The 24,701-nt window shown below is 42.3% G+C and overlaps 1 pseudogene across 1 annotated transcript; it reads right to left on the bottom strand.

Moving 5' to 3' along the window:
- Positions 1-1,737: 1,737 nt before the first annotated feature.
- LOC308246785 (GTPase IMAP family member 6-like) lies at positions 1,738-24,227 on the bottom strand (annotated as a pseudogene). The gene is made up of 2 exons: positions 24,030-24,227; positions 1,738-2,541 (listed from the first exon to the last, which is right to left on the bottom strand). The product of its transcript is annotated as a GTPase IMAP family member 6-like (transcript).
- Between the last annotated feature and the right edge of the window lie 474 nt (positions 24,228-24,701).

The following is a 24,701-nucleotide window of genomic DNA, read 5'->3' as shown; positions in this document are numbered from 1 at the left end:
GAGCATCCAGAGAAGCCTGATTTCTGATTGTTCCCCAGCACTGTCAAGCCCACCTCCACTTTCCATCCATCCCTGAAGAAAGTAGCTGACCCTCACCAAATGGCTTAAAGAAAGGAAAAGAAGGGTCTATGGGGAGGCATTTTATCCATCTCTTCATATCCCTTTTCCAGCTGTTGGTCAGATTCCCCAACGAGCATCTTGAACCTTAGAGGAATTGAGCTGCATCTGAGATGCATCATTCTCTTTGTGAGTTCAGATGGCCAGGACCAGACCAACATATGCTGTCTTCTGGTTCTAGGCCACCTTTTTCCCCATGGCTCCAGTCTGCAGGAGCAGTCCCCCACAAAGACCCACAGGATATAAACTCCTCCACAGCACCAGGCAGGCTTCCCCCTATGATGTTCACGTCACTCACCTGTCACATTTACTGATAAAATTTCTTATATGCCTCCCTCCCTTTGACACTCACAAATACCTTACTGGGTAACCCCACTACACACTCAGACACTCACCTTAAGTATTCACTATCAAGGGAAAAGAGAAGGTGTTTTCAGGTAAGGCTGAGACAGGGTTGAAAATTACCTTTGTTTTCTACCATCAGGGGGCAGATATAATGAGAAGAGACCCTAATGAGAACATACCTAATATAAGTCTGCTTTAGGAACGTCCTTCTATTCTTCTCAAGCCTTCATGGTGCCTCCTTGGGCCTCCATGTCTTATAGCCAGGTCCCTGTGCCACCTCTCTGACCAGGCCTGGCTCCTTGGATATCTTGGCCTCTTTGCTCATCATTTCCACCAGGAAGTTGCCACAGGCACTTTTGTTGTGATTCAATGACCTCTTTCAGGGGAGAATAAAAGATCTGTTCCTCATGCCCCCTTCCCTCTTGTCCCTAGCCCAGCAGCTGTCCTTCTACACATGTTTCACAGCCATTGCAATGTCCTGACCACCACACACAGTAGGTACCTTAAAAAGTCACTATGCCTTCCCCTTTGTGGGCAAGGACATAGTAGGAGGTGTGATATCACCTAGCCAACATCCTGCAGAGATTTGCTATCATCATTTAAGTAGTGACTGTAGTGATCTGGATGCTGTAGGGGTTTACATGGAAGAATGAGAAATGACCTACCCTCAAGAAGCTTTGGTTCTATCAGAGTAAAGATAAGAACTTCAAGAAACATAATGCCAATGCAATGTGAGGTTACATATGAGAAAGCATGCAGGAAGTAGAGGGGAACAGAAGAAGGAGGAGTCCATGTGCATTGAAAGATGTGATGAAGAACCTGGGTGGGAGTTGAGAACTCAGGAACCCACACCCTCTTACCACACCAGACACCAACATGGAGACTGGCATAGTCAGTGATTCATGGGATGGGAGCACAAGTGACAGTCTGGAAGCTAGACACAGGGCTGAGAGGGGCTCATAGGAAATAGCTGTCCTACACTGGAGTGCAGCATATGCTCAGATGGGTGCCCACTTCAAGAGACCTTTGTGAGGCCCTAACCGGTTTGGCTCAGTGGATAGAGCATCTGCCTGCAAACTCAAGTGTCCCAGGTTCGATTCTGATCAAGGGCATGTACCTTGGTTGCGGGCACAACCCCAGTAGGGGGTGTGCAGGAGGCAGCTGATTAGTGTTTCTCTCTCATTGATGTTTCTAACCCTCTCTCCCTCTCCCTTCCTCTCTGTAAAAAGTCAATAAAATATATATATATTTTTAAAGAGACCTTTGTGAGTTTCCTCAGATGCCTTCTGGATTCTGAACAGTCCCTCCAGCCAGGTCTCCCCACTGAGCCCTTCCCCAGAGCCCTTGCCCCTGGATTATCTGCCTTCCCTGCACTTCTGTAAGTAGAAGATTTTGCTGTGAGTATTGGTAAGCCTTGTTGCTGTAATGATGGCCTTCATTTTTGCACAGGACCCCCTCGATTTTGTCCATGAGCTCCTTCAGCTGGGCCTCCAGCTCTTTCCCCTCCTCCATGTTGTTGAAGCCACAGTGGGCTTCAAACAAATCACATCCATCTCAGCAAGCTCCCAGTTGTCAGTCGTTCACTTACTTGTCCAGGGAGGCACCATCCAGGTCTTCATTTCTGGTGAACACCAGGATGGTGTAGGCCAGGACTCCCACTCTAAAGACATCCTGGAGGCACCTGACCACCAACTGTTCCTCCTTTGTGAACCTGCTCAGCTCTGTCACCAGGAGTACCACATGTGGCCCTGGGGAGGAGAAGGCGATGGCTTCCCAGGAGCACCTACCTGCCACTTCCTGTGGAACTCCAGGGGAGAAAATATCGGGAGTGTCTATCACCTCAAGTTCCTTCCCGGCCCAGTCTCAGCTCCCCCTCTGGAAGGTCTTGGACACTGGTCTAGCACTAAGCTTAGACTGGAACACTTCCTGGCTGAGGATTATGTTTCCTATTGTACTTTCCCACTTCTGATTTTCTCCACCAGGATGAACCTCAGCCTCTTTGGGGTCTGTTCCTTTTCCCTTAGATCTAGAAGCATCAAGAGAAAGCAGATGTCTGCTCCATGACCTCAGGAAGAGTGTCTTGGGAGGAGAGACAAAAATTACATCTGCACCTAAGATGTGCCCTGGGTTCACATACCTTTCATAAAAAAAAAAAAAAATGAAGAGAGACAAAATGGCAGCAGAATAGACGGACCTGTCCTGAGCCTTGTCCTGGAATAAATAGAGGGAGCAACTGAAACGAGTGGAATCCAGCCCAAATAGGCAAAGGAGGCGCAGCTGGTGAGATAGTTTGCAGCTGGGAAGGGCAGAGATCCCCCCAATAAAGATAAAATCAAAGATCTAGGCAGTAGAATCTGACGGACCTCTGTGACCAGAAAGTCAGGGAGAAACTACACAGCGCCAAGCCACATCCCTGAGGATAGGCAAAGCATCTGACTGAAAAAAAAAGAGGGGGGGTCCACGGGACTGCGGGAGGTAGTGGATTTTAGACCTTGGAGTCTGGATTTGGGATCTGAGCTCAAAGGCAGCCCTGAAGAGCTGATGGACTGCGCAGTGCTAGCAAGAGAGGAACTTACAGAGATGCGGTCCCTCCTAGTGCTGGGGCCTGTGCCTTTCTCCACTGAACCTAGTTCGTAAGACCTTTCGGATACAGACACTTACCTGTGGCTGAGGTGCAGAAGAAGGGGTGGAGTTGTGGAATCTGGGGAGAGTAGACAGCAGATGGTCCAGGAGAGGTGGAAGCGAGTCTGGTGCTGAGTCATATCTAAGCCCTGGTCACGATTTTCTCCTGAGAGATAGCCCCTCCCTCCAGTCTCCAGGCAACCAATATAGCCACACCCAGATCCCACTCTGAATAACACCATGGAATCTGAATACTCCCTGAGGCCATAGGATCTGCCCTAAAGAGAAATCTTTAGAAGCTAGGCACCTCAATTACAAGGCTACACAGCCAGGGCCCTTCAGAGTGCTTCAGTATGCCTCATTGGCAAACTTACCATGGGTGCTCCTGTGAGCTGCCACTGGGAGTAAGTGCCTATCCACCACAGGTGCAGCAGCAAAAGCTGAGTCTGCCCATCCCATAACTACAGAACTCTGGGCACCACAGTCACGCCTTTCCAGAGTGCAGGCCCCCTGAGCCACATCACCCCAATAGACGGTTCCTTGGTGCCACTGTGAGTCCCCACTGGGCATGCGTGATTTCAATTAAAGGTGCAAGACAGCAAAAATTGGGACACTCCCCTCCATGCGGCTGACTTCTAAACACCGCAGTTGTGCCTCTCAAGCTCACAGGCCTACATCAAGAGAACCCAAATAGCTCAAGTAGGGAGCTACACTAGATTACCAAGCCCGGGAGAACTGAGAGATTACACCAGTAGCACCATCACCAAAAGAACCTGGGTAGCAAAACAATTGGATCTACAATTAAAACATTACAAGAATACATGGGGAGACAAAAAAGCAACTCCCAAAGGAAAGAAAAAGAGGAATCACCAGAAAGGGAGTTAAATGAAATTGAGGCTAGCAGCTTAACAGAGAAAGAATTCAGAGTAATTGTTGTAAGGATGTTTAAATGGATGGATGACAAATACAAACAACTCAATGAGAACTATAAAGAGCTGAATGAGAATGTCACCAACGTGAAAAGAAACCAAGAGGAGATGAAGACCGACATAGCCGCAATAAAGAACACATTGGAAGGCTTAAACAGTAGACTAGAAGAGGCTGAGGACTGCATCAGCGAATTAGAAGACAAGGTAGGAAAAAACACACAAACACAACTGGAAAGAAGACTTAAAAAGCAAGAGGAGAGCCTAAGGGAGCTTTGGGACAACACAAAATAAAAGAATATTCGCTTAATAGGGATACCAGGAGGAGAGGAAGAGAAGCAAGGAATAGAAAAACTGTTTGAAGAAATAATGACAGAAAACTTCCCTGATGTTGGCAAGAAAAAAACTATGCAAGTCCAAGAAGTACATAGAGTCCCAAACAAGTTGAACCCCAAAAGACCGACACCAAGAAACATCATAATTAAATTGGTGAACACTAACAACAAAGTAAGAATCTTAAAGGCTGCCAGAGAGAGACATAAGTTACCTACAAGGAATCTCCTATTAGAATATCAACTGATTTCTCAACAGAAACACACCAGGCCAGAAGGGAATGGAATGAAATATACAAAATGATGCAAAGCAAGGGTCTGAATCCAAGAATACTATACCCAGCAAGGCTATCATTCAAAATTGAAGGTGGAATCAGGAGCTTCACAGACAAAAAAGGGCTAAGAGAGTTTATCACTACCAAGCCAGCAATGCAAGAAATGCTAAAGGGACTGCTGTAAAAAGAAGAAAGAGAAAGGCAAGAAGAAACACAAACAAAAGAAAAAATATGACAATGAACATGTACTTGTCAATAATAACATTAAACGGAAATGGATTAAATGCACCAATCAAAAGACATAGGATAGCTGAATGGATAAGAAAACATGACCCATATATTTGTTGTCTACAAGAGACCAACCTCAGAGCAAAGGATTCACAAAGACTGAGAGTGAAGGGATGGAAAACCATTTTTCAGGCAAATGGAAATGAGAAAAAAGCTGGGGTTGCAAAACTTATATCTGATAAAATAGACCTCAAAGTAAAGGCCATAACAAGAGATAAGGAAGGCCACTACATAATACTAAAGGGAGCAATTCAACAAGAAGCTATAACTCTGGTAAACATATATGCACCCAATGCATAAGCACCAAATACATAAAAAAACTACCGGAAGACATCAAGGGAGAGATCAACAACAATTAGTAGGAGACTTTATTACACCACTGACATCACTGGATAAATCCTCTAGACAAAAAATCAGCAAAGAAACAGCAATTCTAAATGACGCCCGAGATCAAATGGACCTAACTGACATCTTCAGAGCATTTCACCCCAAAGCCACAGAATATACATTTTTCTCAAGTGCACATGGGACATTTTCAAAAATAGACCACATATTAGGTCACAAGCAAAGTCTCCCCAAATTCAAAAAGATTGAAATCATATCAAGCATTTTCTCAGACCACAATGGCATAATATTAGAAATAAACTATAATAAAAACGTTCCAAAAAATTCAGACACTTGGAAGCTGAATAGCATGGTACCATGTTTCCCCGAAAATAAAACATCCTCCGAAAATAAGACCTACTTACAGGTTTCCTTCTGAGTGAAATATAAGGCATCCCCCGAAAATAAGGCCCCCAGGCTCTGTCTCAGAATGAAAATTAATTTACCATAAACTGGTCACTAGGGCCGCCCCGACTGGCGTCTAGCAACCAGTGACATTACGCGGAGTCCTGACGTCACTGTTGTGTGGAGGCGGAGCGGAGGTCAGAGTGAGCGGTGAGCGCGGGGTGGGAGAGAGGAGGAAACTTTCGCAGATGCGTGTAGAAGAACAGGAGGATTAGAGCGGACGGGACGCGGCGAAGGTGGTGAGTGCTGGTCTGTCTCTGGTGACACTACCTGATGCTCGCGGCTGCCTTCATGATGACTGAAGGTTCTCAGTCAGTGGCAGACCCTGCTCCAGCCCAGATCCAGACCCCAGCAAGCCCAGTGACAGTCCCCAGGCAGGCCCCAGGGGGTAAATGTCTGATAAAGGGGTAGGGGGGATGTCTGGTGAAGGCGTTCAGTGGCACAGGGCTGGGGGGAGGGGTATCACTTAAAATGACACAGGAGGATCAGAGGGGGCAATCAAAATGACACAGGAGGATCAAAAGGGGTTACTAAAATGGTAATCCCCCCTCTGATTCTCCTGTGCCATTTTGATTCCCCCCTCTGATCCCTCCTGTGTCATTTTGAGTGATCCCCCTCCCCCCATCTTGATACCCCAATTCCTTTTTTTCTACCCCTACGGTGGAAATGAGCGCAAAACAGAAAAAGCTACTCCGTGGAGTACAAGAAAGGAATCGTGGAAGACTCTTGGGGCCAAAATCTTACTGCTTTCTGCAAAGAGAAGATGTTGAGTATCCGACTGGTCCGAAAATGGCGAGCAGAGTATGGTAACCTCATTGAACAAGTGGACAAGGGAAATGCTAAAAAGCGCAAGTGTGGATCAGGTAGGCAACCATTATTTTCCAAGCTGGAAGACCTGATCTGTGAATGGGTTGTTGACAGGAGAGCAAAGGCTTTGGTTGTGAATAGGGCTCAGATTCAAGAATTTGCCCTTGCAATGGCACCACTGTTTGACATAGCCCCCGAAGACTTCAAAGCATCACAACACTGGCTGGATAATTTCCTTCAGCGAAGTGAACTGTCTTTAAGAAGATCTACAACATTGTTTAGGTTGGAAGATACTCAAGTTATTAAGCGAGCACTTGCATTCAAGACCTTTATTGATGATGCTGACTTCTCTAAATACAATCTTTCCAACATGATTGCTATGGATGAAACTGCAGTGTTTATGGGCCAATCATCTCAAACAACAATTGAACAGCGGGGTGCCTCCTTAGCATACATTCCCTCCACTGCTTACAAAAGTGCACGTGTTTCCTGTATTTTGGCAATTCGTCTGGATGGCACTAAAATCCCACCTTTAATCATTTCTAAGGGCAAGAAGGAAAAGATTGAACGTGTTTTGGGCGTTTTTATTCTTGAAACTGAAAAAGCCTGGGCCACACAAGCAGTTATAAGGAAGTGGGTTGATTTAATGCTGCCGTTTGTTATGCGAGGGAGCCAAAGAGGTCTGCTAGTCTGGGATGCAGCCAGCACTCACCGCGCTAAAGACATGAAGACATTTCTTCATGAAAGAAAAATAGATCAGATAATGATTCCCGCAGGAATGACAGCCTATCTCCAGACTCTTGATATTGCAATAAACAAGACATTCAGAGACAATTTGCGCATGGAAATTAATGACTACATTGAAAATAGAATGGAGAGAAATCAGCGTGGAAACTTTGTGAAACCTAAACTGCAAGAAGTTGTGACTTGGGTGAAGAATTCATGGGAGAAAATCACTGACAGTTGCATTGCAAATGCACTGCGAGCAGGCTACCTTGACAAGAAGTACTCACTTAAAGACAGTGCTATTGCTAAACCTGAGAGATTTGTTCCACTGATTCTGAAAGAAATGGAGTCACAAGAAATTCACCAGGAAATTCAGGAATTGGATTGTTATGATGATGTTCCAGAAGATGATGACATGATTGTCATTGAATAAATGAGTAAATTCTTGATACTGTAGGATTCACAGTTTGTCTGGTTTGTGTTGACAACTACTGTACTACCATACCGTATACAGGTAATAAATTTCCTTTATTTTCATTTAACAATAAATGTGTACCGTATTCTTCTTCATGGAAAAATAAGACATCCCCTGAAAATAAGACCTAGCGTGTCTTTGGGGGCAAAAATTAATATAAGACACTGCCTTTATTCGGGGAAACATGGTACTAAACAATGATTGGGTGATCAACGAGATCAAAGAAGACATTAAAAACATCCTGGAGAATAATGACAATAAAAGCACAACAATGCAAATGCTATGGGACACAATGAAAGCAGTCCTGAAAGGGAAGTTTATAGCTCTACAGGCCTACCTCAAAAAACAACAAAAAATGGTAATAAATCATCTAATTCAACAACTCAAAGAATAAGAAAGAGAGCAACAAGAAAAGCCCACAGTGAGCAGAAGGAAGGACATAATAAAGATCAGAGCAGAAATGAATGACATAGAGACCAAAAAAAATATACAAAAGATCAACAAAACCAACAGCTGGTTCTTTGAAAGGATAAACAAGATTGATGAACCTCCAGCCAGACTCACCAAGATGCAAAGAGAGAGGACACAAATAAACAAAATCAGAAATGAAAGAGGTGAAATAACAACAGACCCTACCAAAATACAAAGGACTGTTTAAAAATACTATGAAAAATTCTATTCTTACAAACTACACAATCTGGAGGAAATGGACACATTCCTAGAAAAATACAACCTTCCAAAACTCAATCAGGAAGATTCTAAAAATATCAATAGGCTGATAACTATGGAAGAAATAGAAGCAGTCATCAAAAAGCTTCCAGCAAACAAAAGCCCGGGACCAGACAGCTTCACATGGGAGTTTTACCAAACATTCAAGGAAGAACTAAAACCTATCCTCCTCAGACTATTCCAAAAATTCAAGAGGAAGGAACACTTCCAAGCTCCTTCTATGAAGTGACCATCACCCTAATACCAAAACCAGACAAAGACAACATAATGAAAGAGAATCACAGGCCAATATCCCTCATGAATATAGATACCAAAATCCTCAACAAAATTCTATCAAATCAAATCCAGCAGTACATCAGAAAGATCATACACCATGACCAAGTAGGATTTATCACAGGGATGCAAGGATGGTACAATATCCGCAAATCAATAAACGTGATACATCACATAAACAAACTGAGAGATAAAAATCACACAGTCATATCAATTGACACAGAAAAAGCATTTGACAAACTCCAACACTCCTTCTTGATAAAAACTCTCAGCAAGGTGGGAATAGAAGGATCATACCTCAACATAATAAAAGCCATATATGACAAACCCACAGCCAACATCATACTCAATGGGCAAAAACTAAAACCATTTCCCCTAAGAACAGGAACAAGACAGGGATGCCCACTCTTACCACTCCTGTTCAACATAGTACTGGAAGTATTAGCCATTGCAATTAGACAAGAAGAAGAAATAAAAGGCATCCAAATTGGAAAAGAAGAAATAAAGCTGTCCTTATTTGCAGATGAAATGATATTGTACATAAAAAACCCGAAAGACTCTATCAAAAAACTAACAGACTTAATAAATGAATTCGGCAAGGTAGCAGGATACAAAATTAACGCCAAGAAATCTATGGCATTTCTATACACCAATAATGAACTTACAGAAAGAGAGACTAAAAAAACAATCCCATTTACCATTGCACCAAAAAAATTAAGATACCTAGGAATAAAGTTAACTAAGGAGGTAAAAGACCTATACGTGGAAAACTACACGACACTGAAAAAAGAGATAGAGGAAGACATAAACAGATGGAAGAACATACCATGTTCATGGATTGGTAGAATCAACATCATCAAAATGTTCATACTACCCAAAGCAATCTTTAAATTCAATGCACTTCCCATTAAAATACCAACAACATATTTCACAGACCTAGAACGAACTTTCCAAAAATTTATCTGGAATAAAAAAAGACCCCGAATAGCTGCAGCAATCCTGAGAAAGAAGAACAAAGTAGGTGTGATCTCAATACCAGATATCAAGCTGTATTACAAAGCCACTGTTCTTAAAACAGCCTGGTACTGGCAGAAGAACAGACATATAGATCAATGGAATAGAATAGAGAACCCAGAAATCAACCCAAACCACTATGCTCAATTAATATTTGACAAAGGAGGCAGGAACATGCAATGGAGTCAAGACAATCTCTTCAACAAATGGTGTTGGGAAAATTGGACAGATACATGCAAAAAAATGAAGCTAGATCACCAACTTACACCATACACAAAAATAAACTCAAAATGGATAAAGGACTTAAACATAAGATGGGAAACCATAAAAATACTAGAGGAATCTACAGGCAGAAAAATCTCAGACATATGCTGAATGAACTTCTTCACTGATACTGCCCCTAGGGCAATGGAAACTAAAGAGAAAATAAACAAATGGGACTACTTCAAAATAAAAAGCTTTTGCACAGCAAAGAAAACCATCAATAAAACAACAAGAAAGCCCACCACATGGGAGAACATATTTGCCAATGATATCAACGATAAGGGTTTAATCTCCAACAATTACAGGGAACTCATGCAGCTTAACAAAAAGAAGATAAACAACCCAATCAAAAAATGGGCAACTGATCTAAATAGACACTTGTCGAAAGAAGACAGAAGGAAGGCCAAGAGACATATGAAAACCTGCTCAAAGTCACTAATCATCAGAGAGATGCAAATCAAAACAACAATGCGGTACCATCTCACACCTGTCAGAATGGCTATCATCAACAAATCAACAAACGACAAGTGTTGGCAAGGATGCGGAAAAAAAGGAACTCTTTTGCACTGCTGGTGGGAATGCAGACTGGAGCAGCCACTGTGGAGAACCTTATGGCGTTTCCTCAAAAAACTAAAAATGGAACTCCCATTTGACCCAGTGATCCCACTTCTAGTTATATATCCCAAGAAGCTAGAAACATGAATCAGAAAGGATATATGCACCCCTATGTTCATAGCAGCATAGTTCACCATAGCTAAGATTTGGAAACAGCCTAAATGCCCATCAGCAGATGAGTGGATTAAAAAACTGTGGTATATCTACACAATGGAATACTATGCTGTGGTAAAAACGAAGGAGTTCCTACCACTTGCAACAACATGGATGGAGATGGAGAGTATTATGTTAAGTGAAATAAGCCAGGCAGAGAAAGATAAATATCACATGATCTCACTAATTTGTGGAATATAATGAACGGCATAGACTGATGAACAAGAACAGATCCAGAGACTGAGAAACATTGATCAGCACGTCATACCTCAGGGAAGGTAGGGGAGGGTGAGGGTAAGGTGGAGAGATCAACCAAGAGACTTGAGTGCATGCATATGAGCCTAATCAATGGACACAGACAACAAGGGGGTGGGGCATAAGTGGGGGGTGGGGGGTTATGGGGGAATAAGGACTCATATGTAAAAAATAAAAATTAAAAAAATATATAAAAAAATAAAATAAAATAAAATAAAAATATTACATCTAATCCATACTAGTGGTCACCATAACCTTAAGAGAAATTGTTTCATTTGACAAAGATTTTTAAATTAAACTCTCTGTAGCCGGGAAATTATTTTGGAAGGAAACAAAGAGAAGTTTCCTTCAAAAGTCTTAAGGATTGTAATTGAAAGTCAATATATTTGGCCTCTTGAACTAAAGTAAGTAATTTGTGTTTTTGCTTCCCTGACAAAGTTTATATAAAGTTACAAAAAGAAATGGACAGCCAATTTGAAATTGATTTGCCATGGCCTAGAACAAAAATATCCTTACATGATATTATTCTACAATGTCATTATAATTTTAGATATTTTACAACAACATATTGTACAATTATCCCAAACAAACTTACAAACTAATTCTTTGAATGTTTGGCAGCAATTTAAAAAAAAAAAAAAGGACATGAAAGGATTTAATCTCTTTCAGAAGGAATTAAGGCACTGGGAAGGCACTTGAGCATTCTATATTGGCCCCTCTTGCCTTTTATGCCAAGGGGGACCTTCTTCTCACAATCAAATTGCCCTCATCTATTGCCTGAGCTTTCTGTTCATGCTGAGCTTGAAGCCTGGTGGTGGCTGGTAGCATGGATCTGTCTCTCGCCCAATCGTGTGAGCTGGGCCCTCCCTGGAGAAGAAACCTGAGTTCCCCGAGATATGTGATCAGTGTTGGGGCCCCGCCAGCAGGCCAGGGGATCCCAAGGCAGGTGCTGGGTGTGGAGGCCACGGGGGCCTAGGCTACCAAGTAGATAGAACTGAACCTCACATCACCCTGCTTGGCCCCAGAGGATGACTGGTTAGCCAGAGACGGGTAAGATTCCTCAGGGAAGGAACAACCTAAGTCAGGCACAGTCGCAGAGGGGCCATCAGGAGAGAACTTGGATCATCAGAGGTGGGGCACAGACCCCCACCCTCCCAACCTTGCCGGGGCCTGAACCCTCGCCCCGTCTGAGGGAGGTCTCCTGCCCCCATGGCTGCTTTGCTTCCCATGCCCAGCTCAGATTGGGACCCAGGTAACAGACTGAGAATTTGGCCCACAGCAGCTGCCCTATATCTAAATCCAGCCTAGCACCAGGAATGCTCAGGGCCTACTCAAGAATGCAAATAATCCTTTCCACTAATATTTACAGGGTAAACTAAGATTGTTTGTAGAGTATTAAATTTGACAGTAAAATAATAATCAAGTTTTCAGATTAATTTAAATAGGCTAATTGAAATAAGTGAATATTCAAGAAAATTTAATTGTACTGGACAAAAAGCTGTTCCTAAAGTGGTAACTAAAATTTCTATTGGTAGTTCATGTCATGGTAAAATTCCTGAACATGCAATGAACCTAAAGCAGTCATATTTTTGTGCAAAAAGTTAAAATTTAAAGTTGTCAAGACTGCATTATAAAATTTACAAAAGCCTCCATTAATCAAAAAAGGGGGGATAGTAGGGTAATATCATGTAAGGAAAAATATCCTATAAATAAATTATATCTAGAAAATTTTTACTTTACAAAATTAATTTTCATTTGTAATGCTAACAGCAAGACACCCATGAAAAACACACATGGTGTCTAAATAAGACAAAGGAAAATCGTTTGGGCAAAAATAAAAAGGATCCCAAATCAATTATATAGAAAAGATTCTTTTATTAACTTTTGGTCAAGAATATGTTTGTATATTTTCAGAAAACAACTCCAAGACCATGTGGATTCCTGCAACAGAGAGGAATTGACAGGTCTGCTCCAACCACGAAGACAAGAGGAGAAACAGTCCAGAGATGGAAGACGCTGATGATACCTCGCCACGCTAGCAGTTAGCAGCTGTGCGTCGCTGCAGGTTGCCCAGGATCAAACCAGAGAGGGTCAGACCTGCATTAACACCATTTGTCCACCATCCAGAACTGAAATATCATTGCTGACATGTACACATAAGGAACTGTTTGACATTGAAACTGGGACTCAGAACTGTTGGACATTGAAATTGGGACTCAAACATTTTTTGTTCTCATACGTTTATTTCTAGTCTGCAGATGCAAGATTTTCTTTTAAGCAAAGAAACGGGGGAGATGCCGGAAACCGATCATTGTCTCACTAATTAGAAAGGTGTGGACAAGGAACCTTGGAAGGCTGGTCAACCTTGAAGCTCTGAAAGGTCAGAGCCAACCACTCCCTATCTAATTGAGACAATGGTAGCTGAAGCAATTTCCCCACCAAATAATCAGATAATCTGCCTGTTACTGGAATTACCTGCCTAAGGGCAATGGGTGTATCCCAAACCTGAATAAAAGGGAAGGCAAGGCCAAAGCAAAGGGTAGTCCTCCCACTAGAGGTGGGCTTTTGCCTGGCCCCCATTTCCCAAATTAATATTTTTCTAGTCTTTTTTCATTTGTGTGCAGCCTTCTCCAGAACCTGAACCCTGAACCAGAACCCTGAACCACTCGGGACTTGAAAGGGGTTCCCACACCAAATAAATAATAGTTTTTCCACCTATTCAATTGCCTGTGATTGTTGTTTTGTGAGCATTTTTAGACCCTTACCAACATTAGCACTCTTGATGGCCTCTTTGTTTTTAAATAGTGCTAATCTTGATTTCAACAGCAACAAAAGCATTCTTTTTTTTTTTTGCCTGTTACCTGAGAGAAGTTTTTTGTCATGGTGAGGTATCAGCATTAAAGGGCTGTCAGATCTAGAAGTGAAGTTTTGGTGGACAACCCAGACATATCTTCTGTGAACGACTTGGTTGAGAACTGAATGGTTCGAGATAGAAGTCTGGGAACTGAGGTTTGGACTGTATGTCAAATAGGCATAATTAGTTTTAAATTTCTCTTTTATAAGGAGAGAGAACAAATCCTTTTGGTATTCCAAGGGGCTCCTTGGAATAGCTCAAAGCCATTTCTAAGATAAGAAAAATCTCTTAAAATATAAACACTGAGAAGGTGGAGAAAGGCTGTTTGTTGCATCTGTGTGGTAACTCCTGCTACTGAAATGGTTGCCTGACTTCTTTTGGCCATTTTTGTATTTAGCACCAAATAAGTGGCTCTAGTATCGACTAAGAAATCATCAATTTGTTCCCCACTGTCACCTGTACTTGACATCTGAGGTGTGTCCTCAGGTGAGCTCTGAGGAGGAGCTTTAAGACTGCCTCTATCACTAATACCTGTGTGACTTGTGGGGCTAACACTGCAAGGGCCAGATGCAGCAAGAGTGGGAACCGCACACCCACTGGCCAGTGTCTGGTGGCAAGAGGGACAGAATCGCACAGAAGATCCTCAGTGGCCAGCACAAGCATTGCCAGCACAAGCTGCAGCCCCAGCCACACACTTACTTTCCTCTCTCTGGACACCAAAGGACCTGATAAAAGCACTTTCTCTGACTCCATCTGTAACTGAGGTCTAAGGGGGAAGAAATCCTTATTGGTCAACAGAAATGGTTTTTACATCGGTTAAGATTACTGCTTCTGAAAGGGTGGGGAGAGACAGACTCCATGTTCCCTTTGTTCCATGTCCTCCACCTTGTGGAGTCAGGTTCCCGCCCTAGAACCTCTCCAAGAGCCCAACCCACACTTTTAAATTAGCCAATAGAAATGCAAGAGGAAAGTAAGCCACGCCCTGCCCCCATGTGCAACCTGACCCCAACCAATCAGTGGAGGCCACACTACCTCACCCCTCCTACCTCTCCCAGGCCCCCTATAAATCAGCGCGTTTGGGGCCTGGGGCTCTCTCTCTGCCTCCTGCCACTGCGTTGGTGAGTGTGGTGGATGGGGAGCTCGAGCTAGCTTGAATAAAGGCTCTTTGCTTTTGCATCAGACTCGGCTCCCTGGTGGTCTTTGGGGATCACAAAATCTGGGCGTAACACTTCAGTATCTTTTCCTTGATGTTGATAACTAAGTAACATCCACATGGGTATGGCTTTTTGTGGCTGCTAATTAAAAGAGAGCAGCAGGAAAACATTACCAATAATTAAAGAGAAGACAAGATTTTTCATTGTCCTTGACAACATTTAAGGAGGTTGGCTTGCTAATTCTAATATCAGGCATGTATGACGTCAGTTACTTGAGATTTTTAAAATGCCAGTGTTTTGTGTGTTTTTTTCCCCTTCACATTGAGAAGGTGCAGTCAGCCTCCTGCCCCTCAGTCTACACAGGTTTGGGGGTGGCATTAATTCTCCCATTGTTCCCAGGCCTCAGAGCTCTCAGGCATCCAGGAGGAGGATTTCAGGTGTTTAAAAGACTCATTTTATTAGGTGTTTAAAATACTCATTTATTATTTTTTCTTCATGGTGAGGTATCAGCATTAAAGGGCTGTCAGATCTAGAAGTGAAGTTTTGGTGGACAACCCAGACATTTCTTCTGTGAACGACTTGGTTGAGAACTGAATGGTTCGAGATAGAAGTCTGGGAACTGAGGTTTGGACTGTATGTCAAATAGGCATAATTAGTTTTAAATTTCTCTTTTATAAGGAGAGAGAACAAATCCTTTGGTATTCCAAGGGGCTCCTGCTGCCCCCACTCACACCCACAGCTGGTGCCAGAGCTGCTGCTTGCACCTGCTGTGATCACCTGGTGCTGGTCCCACTTGCTCAGAACCATCAGCAGGTGCAAGCAGTGGATGCCAGCCCAATTGCCCCTGAGGGCTTTTCCACCTCCCCCTGCTCTTGAGGGGCAATTGAGGAAGCAACCCCTGCTTGCTCGCGTTGCTGGTGCCAGCCCCAATTGCTCAATGCCATCAGTGGGTGTAAGGGGGGCCAGCACCATCAGTGCATGGGAGCGGTGGCAGTGGGAGTGGGGCTACTGGCAGAGAGAGGACCAGGGGCTGTGGCGGGAGGAGCCGGGAAGGTGTGTGGAGGATAAGCCAAGTCCTGCCCCTGTGCCCACTGTAGTCTTGCAGCCCACAGTTCCATTCAAGGTGCACGAATTCATGTGCTGGGCCCCTAGTCATATATAAAAATTAACTTAAAAAAATCAAAGGCCTAAATATGAGACCATAAACAATAAACACATAGAAGAAAAGATGGTACCAAACTTATAAGCTTGGTCTTGGAGATCATTTTATAAATTTGACCCCCAAAGCAAGGGAAATAAAAGCAAAAATAAATGAATGAGACTATATTAAACTAAAAAAGCTTCTGCAACAACCAAAGAAACCATCACAAAACAAAAAGACAAACAACCAAATGAGATAAGATATTTGCAACAACACCTCTGATAACAGGTTAATATATTCAAAATATATAAAGAACATATACAATTCAACAACAACAAAAACAATCCAATTTCTAAAATGGGAAAAGGCCAGAACAGACACTTCTCCCAAGAAGACCGAATGGTGAGCAGATATTTGAAAATATTCTTAAATTCACTAGCTATGATGGAAATGCAAATCAAAACCACAATAAGATACTACCTCACACCTGGTAGAATGGCTATTATAAACAAGAAAAGTAATAACAAGTATTGGAGATTGTGGAGAAAAGAAAAAGGAATCATAATACACTGATAGTGGGAATTTAAACTGGCACAGCCACTATGGAAAACAATATGGAGGTTCCTCAAAAATTAAGAATAGAACTACCATGAGACTCAGGAATTCCTTTTCTGGGTATCTACCCCCAAAATCTGAAAACATATATGTTCATTGCAGCATCATTTATGGTAGGCAAGATATGGAAGCAACCTAAGTGATCTCTGATGGATGACTGATAAAGATGTAGTACATACACTCAATGGAATACTACTCAACAATAAAGAAGATGAAATATTGTCATTGGCTACAAAATGAATGGATCTTGAGAGATTCATGTTAAGTGAAATAAGTCAATAGAAAAGGACAACAACCATATAATTTCATATACATGTAGGTTATAAAACAGAATGCAACAAAAGAAAATACAAGAAAGACGAAAAAAAACCTTATACACACAGACAACACTATGGTGGTTACCAGAGAGGAAGAGGTGTGGGAAGAAATAGAAAAAACTAAAAAAGTTCAAATATATGGTGACGAAAGAAGACTTGACTTTGGCTGGTGAACATACAACAAAATATTCAGATCATGTATTATAGAATTGTACAGTTAAAAACTATGTGATTTTATTAACCAATGTCAACACAATAAATTTATTAAAATAAAAATATAAAAATAAAGTAAATAAAATTACTATCTTGGGAAAAAAAAGGTATATATTAGGAAAATGAAAAATATTTGCAAAATGTATCTTAACCAATAAGGAAAAAAAATGGGAGAAATACTTACAAATCACATATCTGTTAAAGAACCTGTAAGTATCTTACTAATAAAAGGCTAGGTCATTTTGAGGAACCACAAGCCAGCCAGAGAGCTCTCACCATAAACACACCCTGCCAACACCTTGACCCAGGATTTCCAGCCTCCAGGACTAGAGACAAAATGGCAGCAGAATAGACGGACATGTCCTGAGCCTTGTCCTGGAGCAAACAGAATGAGCAGCTGAAACAAATAACACCCAACCCGAATTGGTGAAGGAGACTCAGCTGGTGAGACAATTTGCAGCCGGGAAGGACAGAGGAGCCCTGGAGAAAGGCCAGGGCACTGTGACCACATGAGCAGCAGACACATGAGAAGCCCACTCTTGTCCATAGAGCAGCAGCCCCATGAGCAGCCTGCCCCAGGCCTAAGAGCAGCAGCCTCAAGTGGCCTGCCCTGTCCAAGGAGCAGCAGCTGTGTGAGCAGCCCACTCCCCTCTCTGAGAAGCAGCAACCACACAAGCAGCCACCCCATCCAAAGAGTAGCAGTTGCACAAGGAACCCAGCCACAACTGAGGAGCAGCAACCCCGCACAGCCCGCCCCTGTCCGAGAAGGAGTAGCTGCACACAGCTTACACCCTGCACCATTCCAAGGAGCAGCTGCATGAGCAATCTGCCCCCGTCCGAGGAGCAGCAGCCACACAAGCAGCCTTCCCACATTCTGAGGAGCAGCAGCTGTGTGGGCAGTCCACCCCCTCCAAAGAACAGCAGCTCCATGAGCAGCCCACCCTCATTTGAGAAGCAGCAGCCACCTGAGTAGCCCGCCCCAGTCCAAGGAGCAGCAACCACACAAGCAGACCACCCACATCTGAGGAGCGGAAGCCCTGCACAGCCCACACTGGTCTGAGGAGCAGAAGCCAAACACAGCCTGAACCCATCTGATGAGCAACAGCAGGGTGAGCAGCCCACCCCCATCCGAGGAGCAACAGCATGAAAATGCATCTCACTCCTGTCTGAGGAGCAGAAGCTGCGCAAGCAGCCCGTCCCCCATCCAAGGAGCACCAGCCATGCAAGCAGACCTCCCATCCGAGGAGCAGCAGCTGCGTGAGCAGTCTGCATGCATACGAAGAGCAACAGCCCTGCAAGCAACTTGCCCATGTCCAAGGAGCAGCAGCCTCATGAGCAGCCCACCCCATCCGAGGAACAGCAGCAGTGCGCAGCCAGCCCACATCTAAGGAGCAGCAGCCATGTGAGCAGTCTGCCCCCATCCAAGGAGCAGCAGTTGTGTGTAGCTCACGCCCATCCAAGGAGCAGCAGCCTTGTAATCAGCCCACCCCTGTCCAAAGAACAGCAGCTGTGCGAGAAACTCCCCCCACCACCACCAGCCAGAGGAGCCACCACTGCTGCGAACAGCACCCACCAGAGGAGCCGCCGCCAACTGAGGAGCAGCCACTGCTGTGACTGCCAAAAAAGCAACTGCAGCCTGAGGAGCCACTGCCACCCAAAAAGCAGCCCCAGCACGACTCGACATCTAGCTTCATCAGTGAGATAAAAAATGGGTAGACAAAGAAACCCCCAAAGGAAAGAAAAGGAGTTGCCAGAAAAGCAGCTAAGTGAAAGAGAGGCATGTGATATGCCAGAAAAATAATTCAGACTAAGGGTCATACAGTTCATATACTGGATGGATGAAAAAAGTCAACAACCTACATTAGAATCAAGAAGAAATAAAGGGTGATATAGCTGCAAAAAAAAAAAAACATGGAAAGTTTCAACAATAGACTAGGAGAAGTGGAGGACTGAATTAGTGAATTAGAAAACAGAATCAAAACACACACAAACTGAACTGCAATTGGAGAAAAAGAATAAAAGACAGGAGGAGAGCCTAAGGGAGCTATGAGACAACATGAAACAAAGCAACATATAAGTAATAGGGGTGCCAAAACAACAGGAACAGGAACAAGTGTTAGAAAACCTATTTGAAGAAATAATGTCAGAAAACTTCCCTGATGTGGGGAAGAAAAAAGTCACACAAGCACAGAGAGTCCCAAACAAGATGAACCCGAAAAGACCCACACCAAGACACATCATAATTATGATGGCAAATGTTCATGACAAAAAGAGAACCTTAAAGGCTGCAAGAGAGAGACAGAAAGTTCCATACAAGGGATCTCCCATTAGATTATCAAATGACTTCTCAACAGAAACACACCAGGCCAGAAAAGAATGGAAAGAAATTTACAAAGTGATTCAAAGCAAGTGACTGAATCCAAGAATACTCTATCCAGCAAGGCTATCATTCAAAATTGAAGGTGAAATAAGAAGCTTCACAGAAAAAAAAAAGGCTAAGGGAGTTTATCACTACCAAGCCAACAATGCAAGAAATGCTAAAGTGAGTGGTGTAAAAAGAAGAAAAAAAAAAGGCAAGAAGGAACATGGGCACAAAAAAAAAATAGTTACAAACAAGTATCTTTCAATAATAACTTTAAAGGTAAATGGACTAAATGATCTAATCAAAAGACATCAAGTGGTTGAATGCATTAAAAAAATGACCCATATATATGCTGTCTACAAGAGAGCCACCTCAGAAAAAGGAACTTACACAGACTGAAAGTGAAGGGATGGAAAAATACCTTTCACACAAATGAAAATGAAAAAAAAAATCTGGTGTAGCAATACTTATATCTGACAAAATGGACCTCAAAGTGAAGGCCATAACAAGAGATAAGGAGGGGATCGATACAACAAGAGGATATAACCCTGATAAACATATATGCACCCAATGCAGAAGCACCAAATACATAAAAAAAACTCCTGGATGATATCAAGGGAGAGATCGACAACAATACAATCAGAGTAGGGGACTTTAATACACCACTGACATCACTGGATAAATCGTCTAGACAAAAAATCAGCAAAGAAACAGCAATCCTAAATGACTCACTAGATCAGATGGACTTAATTGACATCTTCAGAATATTTCACCCCAAAGCCACGGAATATATGTTCTTCTCAAGTGCACATGGGACATTTTCAAAAATAGACTACATATTGGGTCACAAGCAAAGTCTCCCCAAATTCAAGAAGATTGAAATCATATTAAGCATTTTCTCAGACTACAATGGCATAATATTAGAAATAAACTACAATAAAAACAACCCAAAAAACTCAAACACTTGGATGCTGAAGAGCATGCTATTAAACAGTGACTGGGTTACCAAAGAGATCAAAGAAGAAATTAAAGACATCATAGAAACTAATGACAATAAAAACACAACAATCCAAAATCTAGGGGACACAATGAAAGCAGTCCAGAGAGGGTATTATATAGCTTTACAAGCCTACCAAAAAACAAACAAACAAAAAAAAAAAAAACACACACACACAAGAAAAAATGGTAGTAAATCATCCATCTCTACAACTCAAAGAATTAGAAAGAGGGCAACAAGAAAAGCCAAAAGTGAGTAGAAGGACGGATATAATAAAGATCAGAGTGGAAAGAAATGCCATAGAGACCAAAAAAATAAAATAAAATAAAATACAAAAGATAAATGAAACCAAGAGCTGGTTCTTTAAAGTATAAACCAAATTGATGAACCTCTAGCCAGGCTCACCAAGAAGCAAAAAGAGAGGATCCAGTTAAAGAAAATCAGATATGAAAGAAGTGAAATAACAGATCCCACAAAATACAAAGGATTATTAAAAAATACTATGAACAACTCTACTTCAACAAACTAGACAACCTGGAGGAAATGGACATATTTATAGAAAAATACCTTCCAAAAATCAAGCAGGAAGAGTCTAAAAATCTCAATAGACTGATAACTATGGAAGAAATTGAAGCAGTCATCAAAAAGCTTCCAGCAATCAAAAGCCCGGGGCCAGACAGCTTCACAGGGGAGTTTTACCAAACATTCAAGGAAGAATTAAAACCTATCCTCATCAGACTATTTCAAAACTTTCAACAGGAAAATACACTTCCAAGCTCATTCTATGAAGTCAGCATCACCCTAATACCAAAACCAGATAAAGACAACACAACGAAAGACAATTACAGGCCAATAGCTCTCATGAGCATAGATGCCAAAATCCTCAACAAAGTTCTAGCATATCGGATCCAGCAGCACATCAGAAATATCATACACTATGACCAAGTAGGATTTAACCCAGGGATGCAAAATGGTACAATATCTGCAAATCAATAAACATGATACATCACATAAACAAATTAAGAGATAAAAATCACATAGTCATATCAAGTGATGCAGAAAAAGCATTTGACAAAATCCAACACCATTTCTTAATAAAAACAAACAAACAAACAAAAAACTTCTCAGCAAGGTAGGAATAGAAAGATCATACCTCAACATCATAAAAGCCATATATGACAAACCCACAGCCAACATCATACTCAATGGACAAAAACTAAAACCATTTCCTCTAAGAACAGGAACAAGATAGGAATGCCCACTCTCACCACTGCTGTTAGACATAGTACTGGAAGTACTACCCATTGCGATTAGACAAGAAAAAGAAATAAAAGGCATCCAAATTGGAAAAGAAGAAGTAAAATAGTCCTTATTCGCAGATGACATGATACTGTACACAGAAAAATCTAAAGACTCCATCAGAAAATTATTAGACTTAATAAATGAATTCGGCAATGTAGCAGGATACAAAATTAATACCAAGAAATCTATGACATTTCTTTACACCAATAGTGAACTTACAGAAAGAGAGACTAAAAAAGCAATCCCATTTACCATCGCACCAAAAAAAAATAAGATACCTACACATAAATTTAACTAAAGAGATAAAAGACCTATACACAGAAAACTACAGGACACTGAAAAAAGTGATAGAGGAAGACATAAACAGATTGAAGAACATACCATGTTCATGGATTGGTAGAATCAACATAATAAAAATGTCCATACAACCCAAAGCAATCTATAGATTCAATGTACTCTCCATTAAAATACCAATGGCATATTTCACAGACCTAGAACAAAATTTCCAAAAATTCATCTGGAATAAAAAAGGACCCTAAATAGCTGCAACAATTCTGAGAAAGGAGAACAAAGTAGGTGGGATCTTAATACCAGATTTCAAGCTGTATTACAAAGCCACTGTTCTCAAAACAGCCTGGTACTGGCACTAGAACAGACATATAGATCAATGGAATAGAATAGAGAACTCAGAAATAGACCCAAACTACTATGCCCAATTAATATTTGACAAAGGAGGCATGAACATACAATGGAGTCAAGACAGTCTCTTCTACAAATGGTGTTGGGAAAATTGGACAGATAACTGCAAGAAAATGAAACTAGACCACCAACTTACACAATACACAAAAATAAACTCAAAATGGATAAAGGACTTAAACATAAGACAGGAGACCATAAAAATCTTGGAGGAATCCACAGGCAGCAAAATCTCAGACATATGCTGAAGCAAATTCTTCACTGATACTGCTCCTAGGGCATTGGAAACTAAAGAGAAAATACACAAATGGGACTACAACAATCTTTTGCACAGCAAATGATACCATCAACAAAACAAGAAAGCCCACTGCATGGGAGAACATATTTGTCAATGTTATCACCAATAAGTGTTTAATCTCCAACATTTACAGGGAACTCATTCAACTTAACAAAAGGAAGATAAACAACCCAATCAAAAAATCGGCAATGGACCTAAATAGATATTTTTCTAAAGAAGATAGAAGGAAGGCCAAGAGACATATGAAAACATGCTCAAAGTCACTAATCATCCGAAAGATGCAAATCAAGACAACAATGCAGTACCATCTCACACCTGTCAGAATGACTATCATCAACAAATCAACAAAAGGAAAGTGCTAGTGAGAATGTGAGAAAAAGGAACCCTCATGCACTGCTGTTGGGAATGCAGACTGGTGCAGCCACAGTGAAAAACAGTATGGAGTTTCCTCAAAAAACTAAAAATTGAACTCCCATTTGACCCAGTGATCCCACCTCTAGGAATATATCCCAAGAAACTAGAAACACGAATCAGAAAGGATATATGCACCCCTATGTTTATAGCAGCACAATTCACCATAGCTAAGATTTGGAAACAGCCTAAGTGCTCATCAGCAGATGAGCAGATTAAAAAACTGTGGTACATCTATACAATGGAATACTACACTGCAGTAAAAAAGAAGGAATTATTACCATTTGCAACAGCATGGATGCAACTGGAGAGCATTATGCTAAGTGAAATAAGCCAGTCAGAGAAAAATAAATATCACATGATCTCACTCATTTATGGAATATAATGAACAACATAAACTGATGAACAAAAACAGATCCAGAGACAGAGAAGTATTGATCAGACTGTCAAACCTCAGAGGGAAGGTAGGGGAGAATGGGGGTAAGGGGAAAAGATCAACCAAAGAACTTGTATGCATGCATATAAGCCTAACCAATGGACACAGACAACAGGGGTTGAGGACATGAGTGGAGGGGTTGCTGGGGTTATGGGGGGATCAGAACACATGTAATACCTTAATCAATGTAGAAATTTTTTTTAAAAAAGGGCTAGGTGGTCCTTATACCGTCATGTGTGATGCCCTCACGCAGTCACAAGATGGCTGCGCGCACAGTGGGGGTGGGTCCTGGCGGCCACTCTGCACAGCTTCTGCGGAGGTTCCTGCAGCCCCGTGTGTACCCCGCAGGGGCTGGGGCTGGCAGCTACTCTTTGTGACCCAGAGGCAGGGCTTCAGGGAGGCACTCTGGGACTCGTGTAGTCCCATGGCGCGCCAGCCCTGTGAGGTCAGACTCTGGGCCTCAGGGCTCTCCCATTGTGTGGGCAGGGTCCTGGGTCTCATGTGATTCTGTGTGATGGGTCACTAGTCCTATATAATAAAAGCCTAAAATGCAAATCGACCGAACAGAGGAATGACTGGTTGCTATAAAGCACACTGACCACCAGGGGACAGATGCTCAATGCAGGAGCTGCCCCCTGGTGGTCAATGTGCTCCCATAGGGGGAGCACCGCTCATCCTGAAGCTGGCTCATGGCTGGTGAGTGCAGTGGTGGTGGTGGGAGCCTCTCCTGCCTCCATGGCTGCAAGCCGAGCAGTAAGGAGCAGCGAGCAGGTGAGTGGTAAGAAGCGAGGAGTCCCAGACTGTAAGAGGGCGCAGGCCGGGCTGAGAGACCACCCCCTCTAGTGCTCAAATTTCATGCATTGGGCCTCTAGTATTTGAAAAAAACCTGCCAAAGAACAG

This window comes from Plecotus auritus, assembly GCF_963455305.1.
Source record: "Plecotus auritus genome assembly, chromosome: 4".
Taxonomy (NCBI): Eukaryota; Metazoa; Chordata; class Mammalia; order Chiroptera; family Vespertilionidae; genus Plecotus; species Plecotus auritus.
Note: the sequence above shows the minus strand (reverse complement) of the source record. Positions and strands in the feature narration are given on the sequence as shown.